The sequence below is a fragment of the Ylistrum balloti genome, unplaced genomic scaffold (assembly GCF_031769215.1).
Source record: "Ylistrum balloti isolate Yb309-2 unplaced genomic scaffold, AGI_CSIRO_Ybal_v1 Utg370946, whole genome shotgun sequence".
Classification (NCBI taxonomy): Eukaryota; Metazoa; Mollusca; class Bivalvia; order Pectinida; family Pectinidae; genus Ylistrum; species Ylistrum balloti.
Window position 1 is genome coordinate 638,743 of NW_026782533.1, and position 9,169 is coordinate 647,911.

At 37.3% G+C, this 9,169-nt stretch overlaps 1 non-coding gene across 1 annotated transcript; it reads right to left on the minus strand.

Moving 5' to 3' along the window:
* Positions 1-3,733: 3,733 nt before the first annotated feature.
* On the minus strand, positions 3,734-3,805 carry Trnae-uuc (transfer RNA glutamic acid (anticodon UUC)). The gene has a single exon. It is a non-coding gene; the product is annotated as a tRNA-Glu (tRNA).
* Positions 3,806-9,169: the final 5,364 nt, after the last annotated feature.

The following is a 9,169-nucleotide window of genomic DNA, read 5'->3' on the forward strand; positions in this document are numbered from 1 at the left end:
AGCAATGTCTAAAACATGGCGTACGTTTAACATACGGGCCGATAACGTGAAGCTGAATGACGAATGCAATTTGGTTTTCAACTTCATATCACCGGTTAAGGAGTTTCTCACAAAGCAATTGGTATCGTTAGGAGGTGAAATTATATTTTTGTACTAGCCTTTCTGTGACATTTCTGTTTTCCCGCCATACTTGAAATGCTAAAGTCGCTTGCATTCTTTGAGGTTTCGTGAACATAGTCCTGGTGAAAACCACGTGACTGTGTGCTCGCTCGTACGTCATTCTATATTCCAATTATAATAAGTTTGTTACGATAGTTTGGTTTTGACGAGGTTTGAAGTACCGTTATAACAAGATATCCGGACCAATAATGCTTAGATATCCAAATATCCACAAGTCTGCCGTGAACAAACTATGGAAGACTCGATGGGGATTTGATACACATAAATTTCAGTACCTCATTCTGTTGTCATATTGATGTATAACAAAAGCTATTTGTCGCTTATGTTGCAAAATGTAAACAAACGACACGGCGTGAAAGTGCCATAAAAGTGATAAGTTGCTGAAATATCATAACCAGAGGCACCTTCATATACCGAAGACATATTTTCTGATGAGACCTCACGAAATTTAAATGAAAATTTATATTCAAAGGATATGATTATACTTAATGTAAATAAAATCACATTTAAAAAAAAAAATATTCCGCGTAAAATGTTCTGATTGAAGTGATTAAGAAATAATGAAATGACGGAAAACACACATTCTGAATTTTGAGCGTTAGAACGATGGGACCTTCAGACTTTCGGATCGTCGGACATTCAGTCCTGCAGAAATCTGATATATGCCACAAGTCACGGAGGACATGTTCAATAGCACAACACTATGCTATTATTTTGGATTCACAGAAATGTAATGATAAAATTCGGCAAACAATCCCGAATTTAGTGTGTGCCATAAAGAGGCGCACGCGTGCTCACGTGTTTGCCGCGCCACATGGTCCCGAAGTCTTATCTGCTTGGTTTGTTTTTATCTCGGACGCGTGGATGCCCCTTCCATCACGTTGCTTTATCGTTATTCCGACATCTTGGCAGCACATGACTCGCCAATACACGAGGCCAGCATGGCAACTCAAGAATCTCAAAACCTTGCAGCATCTCCACATTAAACCTTTCCCCCCTCAGTAGCGATATTTGACCTAACTACTTCATGAAAAGGGCGATCCTATTTTTAATATACAGGGAGATATAGAAAAGAGAGTTGTACTACAATATGTTGACTATATTCATGCGAGTTTTGCCCCTAGTAATCCGTTTTTTGAGAAGCATCCACAGGAAAGGGATATACTTCAACCTGATATTATATACATGTCCAGCGCATAGAATTTCACATAAATTAAATTTTTTATATGTTTTAATTTTGCAGTGACACGATTTGTGGACATTTAGTCTCATTATGAGGGTAATATTAGCCCAGTACATTTTTTTCAGGGCAACATCGGCCCAGAAAATGATGTACGTTAAGAAGAAAACTTCCACATGAAAATTATTGATAATAATTTTACTTATCACATATCCAAAGTTCTAATATCTTATAAATTTCCATTGACGTAAAGAAAGATATCATTATGCGTCCCTGATGTTAGGAGTTAATGCGTTACAAGGCTGTTGCAGTTTTTAAGTAGATTTATTACATGCCAGCACTGTTTAACACCGACGAACACGATATTCCTGCACTTTAATGAGTTACCTGATGCAGAGTGTACATGTATCTGTTGGACTAGCCGCTTCAATTTCACAGGGAACGGCGTTGTGTCTTCACCTCCCTCTGTATCCATCTATGAAATCCAGGGATTTGGTATTGTAATAACATTGCTGTCATGATAGTATTGTTTTCAAATGAAATAACTAAATCTAATTTGTTTTAGACTGCTAAAGCCGGTAACTGAAGTACATAGACAACGGTACGAACCCGAACCTACAACATCTAATCCCGTCGGTAAAGTAACGAACGACTCTATTCAAACAGATTGTCAGTTACTAGCTAGCTTAATACACAACTCACAAGTAAAGGGCTATTTCATTCCATTTTATCTGTATTCGTCTTTTGAATTTGTCAAATTTGAACTTTTTTTCTGTAAAACACCAACTGGTAATAAGGTCCGTAAGTTGGTGTTAAAACTGCGAACCAATTTTCTACATTAATTCGTTTGCTACATTTGTAGACCGATGTGATTCATTCACAGGGAGCAAAACCGACTAAAGACGAGGAAAACGAAAATAGACCATATGAAAAAGCGGTTAGCATTAGAATATTAAATAAACATATTCAAATATGTAAATTTACATAAGTTACGTTCATCTGTGTTAACTTCTGAAGATTATGCACTTTTGACCTCATGAACTCTGATGAATGGTAGAGGGTGATGTATATTACAACCCTACTCCCCCTCCCCTTTCGCCAGATGGATGTGGCTGGCAAGCGTATAGTCTAGACCTAGGTGATGGAGAGACTGCATTGGGAGACTGACTCATCATCACATTTAGATAAGATTATAAATCTCACAAACATACAAAAGAAAGCCTTCAAGGAAGGGCAGCTTAGCCACAAAAAGTTTTTTTCATCTGGAGCCCGTGGTTTAAATCTCGTCCTTGATATTTGGCACGAGACCAGCTCTCCGTCCCTGAAAAGACATAATTTAGTCTTCAGCACGCGCGCCGTCTCCAGTCCAAAGTGTGCAAAGGTTGAGCAGCCGTTCTGTTCCACTTTTGGGGGACAGAAATGGGGTTCACAGCACTGACACCTGGCGTCGGAAAAGTGTACCCATATCTTACAAAGAATGTTAAATAGTATTGCTATTTTGAAGTTATAAATTGTGTGTATGAAAAAAAAACAAGAGGCAAATTTTCAATGGTCATGTTACATGTATAATTATAGGATCGTATTCGAAATTTCACCCCCAATTTCCCTCTGCCAAACTCTCCGATGTTAGGAATGCAGTCTAGGGCTACAGGTCTGCAAAAATAACAGACACGGCCGAAATAATCTGCGAATGTGTTGCTAACAAAAATGTCGTTGTTTTTTTAGATGAGTAAAGTTCTGCTTGTTGAAGACTGAGATGTCTACATAGGTCTCTTTTGTTGTAGAAGAGATAAGCATTTTCAGAAGTGTATTGAAACTTAAAATAGTTCCCGTCTCCTCGGATTTGGATTTTGTTCAAGAAAACAAATAAAAGAAAGTTTCGGTCGTAATAAGAAACAACAAAACCTGATTTTTTTTAAAAATTGCAATAAAAAAGAATGGATCAGTAAGATACTGACTTAAACAAAATATTCACATGTATTGATAATATTTTCAAAATAGATACAAAGCACATATATTTCCATTCTTTCAGAATTTTGAGTCACTTGAGTGATTAAAAAAGTTATTGCTATCTAACGAGCTTACTGTTTCGAGCGTTCCGCATAATACCATATTCTATACACTACAGCACATGGCTAAAATTAAGTCACAGTACAACTTAATTTGCTTATCAACACTTCTTCATTTATCGTCTCACCATATCCTTTAAATATGTACATGTAAAATTGACATGTAAAAATTCATGTAATTGTACTGCTGGTAATACATATCTGCTTTTTAATACGATTTTTAAGTTCGGTTTAATAGTTAATAACGTCATTCATGTGAAGTTAAAGTTCTTAAACAAAACAAATTGGATTGGGTAAAAATGTGTTCCGATGCCGGGAATTGAACCCGGGCCGTCTGGGTGAAAACCAGAAATCCTAACCACTAGACCACATCGGATACTGACAATCCACGTGCACATGCTGTTTATGTGACTGCGAACTCATTTTCCATAACGTGAAGCGTAATTATGCTATTTTCATCGATCTTTGATATGATGTTTGTGATCGAAATCTAGAATTTTTTTATATATCAAACAGAACAGAGTTGAGAGTGAAATTATCAGGAATACTTCAGGAGTTTAACATCGATAAAAAGCGAAGCCTTGAAGGGAGGTGTTAATAGTATTTCATTACCGAATCTGAAGAAATAATGAATCTCATTACGCTTTTCAGAAAGATATAAATGTTACTGATTTTCATCCAATAGGATAACATTATCGAAACGTAAATTCGCAACTGTTACATTTTTGATAAGGCAAAAGTCATCGGCTCATATTCATCAGAAAAAGTCTGAAGTATTCCGAATGATTAATCACTTGGCATGTGTACCCAAGTAGATTATGTGGTCTAAATGGCAACTCATATGTAGTCATGTCATACTGCTGGACATATGCCCAGCTGGTGTCTAGCCCCGCCTGACCTCACTGACCTTAGAAGGTGATGCATATGCTTGTTCTGCAACTTCATCTTACGTCTGGCAGGACAGGATGGGTCAATGCATTTGTCACGCATACCTTGCGGTCACGCGGGAACATTGCACACCCGATTTTATCTTTGTACTTCAACACCTGGATTTTGATAGTTAAATGTTTCGCTTCGTTTCCTATCAAAATGCAGAATCGTTATACTAACCATTGGGACACGAGGATTGCGACATTTCTATGACATAGATGTTACGTCTTATTCCCCATGTTCACATGGCTGTAACCGAAGAACACAAAAACAAACACTTACAAACGAGAAATTGTCAAATACAGATTCTGTTTTCTTTGATCAAAGATTCAGTTATCTTTTAGAAAAGTGATTTTTTCACTTCTGTTGGATATAATATAGCCGATAAACAAAAAAAAACAAAAACAAAAAAAAAACAAAAAACAAAAAATAAAAATATGCACAGATTTTAAAAATTTCCTGACATGTAAGCACATAAACGTGGGAGTAAGTGCGAAGAAAATCCCTGCTGGTTACCGGAAATGGATGTTCCGCGAAAAATGAAATTTACTCAACTTCAATTGCTCTCGTGCGGCGCTCGCGTGCGCCATTCTACGTCACGACTACAGATGGCTCACGGATTTCTGTAATTCTATACTACCGTTTCACACAAGGTAATGCCCTGTTTATGTATCAACAATAATATTTAACGGAAAAGTAAATCGTTGAGTACCAAATTTCCTCGGCATGTTCCGATCGATGACATCTCTTCGTGATATGATACAGATCATCCTTATATGGATGTAAGGCGCTAATTTAAAAAAGAGTTTGAAATATTCCTGCGTCTTTTATTGAAACGCCAAAGTCTGTCATGGCTTTATTTTATAATTACTTGTAGCTTGATTAACACATCACCACAACGACCACAGACCTCTGTCATTCGGAAGATTTCTCAGATCCTAATTTCAAAGTTATTACAAAAAAACATTTACACATACAGAAATCAGAGGATATTTTCGACCCTCAAATTATTAGAAAGAGGTCATCACTGTTTACTATATTATTTCACACATAATTAGACAAAATACGTTATCAAAATGAGATATCATAGTTTCTGAAAAAAACCACTTCCATGTGAAAATGATAAATACTCAAAGCAAAAAAAAAATGATGAAATATTTTGACAGTCATTAAAGTGAACTTTTTAAACTTATATGTTTTCATCCATTGTTTTTAAATATGTATATTATTGTGAGGCATCATTTACTTATATTTAGCAATATAAGGTAACTTGTATCTACAGATAAATAATTTATGACGTCATGAAGCGCCACATGTACATGTGCTTATTATTAAACTTTATTATTATTCATTCCTTACAAATCCGGTGTTGCCTGCTTCGAAGATTCATTTGCTTCTATACGTACTTGGAAAAGCTCTAAGCTTATTTTCCCGTCACATTAGTATTGTGTATGTGTTATCAGAGACGTATATATCACGTCTCTGGTGTTATGTTGTTGAATATTGAATAAAATATTGTCTAAACTATAGACATCGCCTTCGAATTTTGATAAGCCAGGAAGACGTTGAGCGAACTAATCCATGTAGATGCAAGAGATATCTGGACAGCCTACCTGTCTAAAACGTTGTAAAAATGTTCCGGTAGTTTTTTTTTGATCTGGCTAATTCTCCCTTTCAAAACTACAAACTTTTAAAGATTCGCGTTTCTTTATAAATTCAATATGGCGTTGGTTGTTTGCCAGGTGTGCTCATCGAGGTAGTCGTTCACAGCTTTGTTTGCTTGTCTTTCGAACACTATCTTCTTGCTTCGGAGATTTTGTGATGAAGATGATTGAAGTTCCCAGGAGAACAGTGTCAAATTATGGATGTAAATATGGACGTATTTACATGCACAACAGCGTATTGTTTACACTAGGGTCATTTCTCTCACACCCAATAGTGCAAACACAGCGATGGACAGGATGAGCCAATTACTGATGGATGGTACCTATATATCACCCTACCCATCAGTAGCTGTCAAAATAAGCATGCACCGTGTCATGTTTGAACTACACACTGTGTAATGTACATATCATATTTTATTTCACGGCGTCCTGTCGACCCTGATTGTACATATTACGTCATCCCATCTCAAATGACAACATGGCTTCGAAATTGAATTGTCTTTCCCAGACAGTAGCGAAAACAGTTACAAGTAGGCCTTATAGTCGGGTTTCAGGTTTAGCGACATTGATACACGTGCGGAGGTCGAGTTGTCAGCGATCCGCGGTAAAGACCCAAGGCCAGGTATATTGTTGACTCTGTGTATCAGATGACGATACTGCGGTTGTGTCAACGTCGACCTGACAGATGACACGAGGAGACACAACAACTGATTTCAACCCTCTTTCTCACTGCAGGAGGCACAACACCTGTGTCGACAATTATTACCTATGGTCTACTTAACTTCGTAACGATATATTTAAAAAAACCACATTGTCTACTAAACCAGTCTGGCTTTTACTAACCTGCTGCATATAGAGTTGGGAATTGATTTGATATTCATGAACGTTCCTATCCTTTGTCAACGAAGTGGATGAAACGATCCAATCTTTTCGAAAATAACCGAGGAGTGCCGATTGAAACATAAAGCTGTAATATTATATGATATTTATCAACGCAACCGATACGTATGCATGTTTGGGTGTTATCTGAATAACAAGATAAAAAAAAAACACCCGAAAAAAAGCCAAACAAACAAACAACATTAACAACAATGGACTTTATTATAAGCCTCGAAGATATACCTCTTTGTACCATACATTTATTGATACAGCAAAATCTGTTATTGCTTCGCTTCGCTATCACAATGACTTGTGGTATGATGAACACATCACCACAACGAACACAATTTTTTTTATTACGGTTCAATGTTATAATTTCTTTTTTCCCCTTTAATAGAATACTGTTTCCGGTATCTGGGATTTTTGTATTTAAATTTCAAACCAAGCAATTGATCAATGACATGGGCTGCTCTAGATATGCAAAACTATGTTACCATCGTCTGCTCAAAACAAACAAAACCGGTGATAATGTTTATGTGAAGGATAACCAAGGTCCTGAACCTGGTAGGGTAGTTAAATTTGACATGTTTACCGCTCGTTAATCAAGAACTGCTGAAGTGGTCAGTAATCACTTGAACGACAGTCATTTAGGACGAGTTCGACACAATAACGTCTTATTAATTCATCTTATCACCTGTACTGTGGTGATACGGTAAATCGAAAAGACGCGCCAGGTACCTAAGACAACTGCACGGAGTCGGGAAAGCAGTTCTTAGGAGATAAATTTGATCTCCCGGTTGGAGAGGATATTGAGAAATCTTGGTCCCACGCCGAGAGAAAATTTACTGACACTCCACAGCCAGTCTAATCTCTAAAATCACTTCCCGATCCGGTCACCAGGGGGTTGCTATATAGCGTGACTGCTACACAAACATGGCTTCCAGTTGTCGATAACCTCTGATGTCGTCACTTCTTTCTGAATTATTTATGTACAATAGTGATACATCACAGGTACATGGCGGTTGCGAATGGTCAAATTAGACTCAATTTCTATCTGGCACAGTCTCAACACGCAAAGTTCTTACCAAATACACATCAAGATAGGGTCCCGTAGAGACGAGAAATATGACTATAGTGTTCATGAATGCATGTTCTATTGGCGGTGTATGGCCCCATTGAGACTATTATTTCTGTAATGATATTGCAATGTTCACGAAGGTATCCTTAACTCGATTGCCATGTTATTTATTAATAAATTGCAAACGAAACCGATTTATCTAGTCACGGAAATATTAGCTGCTTTGTCTTTGATAGAAGAACGTGCACGAGGAAGAAGGAAGACAATACTGTACTTATCTCCCACAATTCATTTACGGTTTCGTTTCACTAGTGTCCATAATAACCGGAAGAACTTCAGCCAATAGAGAAGTTATCCAGTTCGTTTTAAAATGCCATCAATATCAACTCGAAGTGTGAAATTATTACAGTCGAACCTCGTTATTTTGGACTTGTTTAATAGGAAGACCCCATTTAACTCGAAGTATTCCGTCTGTCCCGACCAAACTTTTCATCAAACATTCGATCTCACTCGAAATACTCGGATAACTCGAAGTTTTCAAACTGTTCAAACGACATCGAAATAAAGAAGTTCGACTGCACATGAAAATGTAAGCAGCCGCATTCCAATATAAAACATTATTCTGGTTCTCATGTAAACGACAGTGAAATTTCGTCTTTGTAGTACCTTTGTGAGTGATCTGTCCTTGTTTGACAGTTTGCTGTTCTTTATTGCAAGATTAATTCACGAGCACAATAAAGTCGCTAGAAAGAATATATATATATATATACAGATCATATTGGGATAAAAGAAGCGTATTACACATGCTTCTATCATAGAAACAACGCGCATTCACGTAAGCGTAATACACCCTGACCGTAGTGGAAATTCTACACGATCGAGGCGTATTCTGGTAGTAGTCAAATGTTGATCTTGGCATACTCCAATGAAGCATGACCGAATCTGAATCCAACCCAGAGCCTTATACATCTCTACTGAACCGAACTTAACACTCCCAGCCCATGCGTCTCTACTTGATCTGAATTAAACCCAGATTCCCGGAATTCTCTCCTGGACCTGCCCTGACACATGGCTCGAGACGTCGCTACTGAATATGACCTTAAAGCATAGTTCCACTTCAGGATTTTACACTGGTCAAGTCCATTGTTCGTGGTTAACAAAATTATGGTGTTTTTTTTTCAAACCTGCA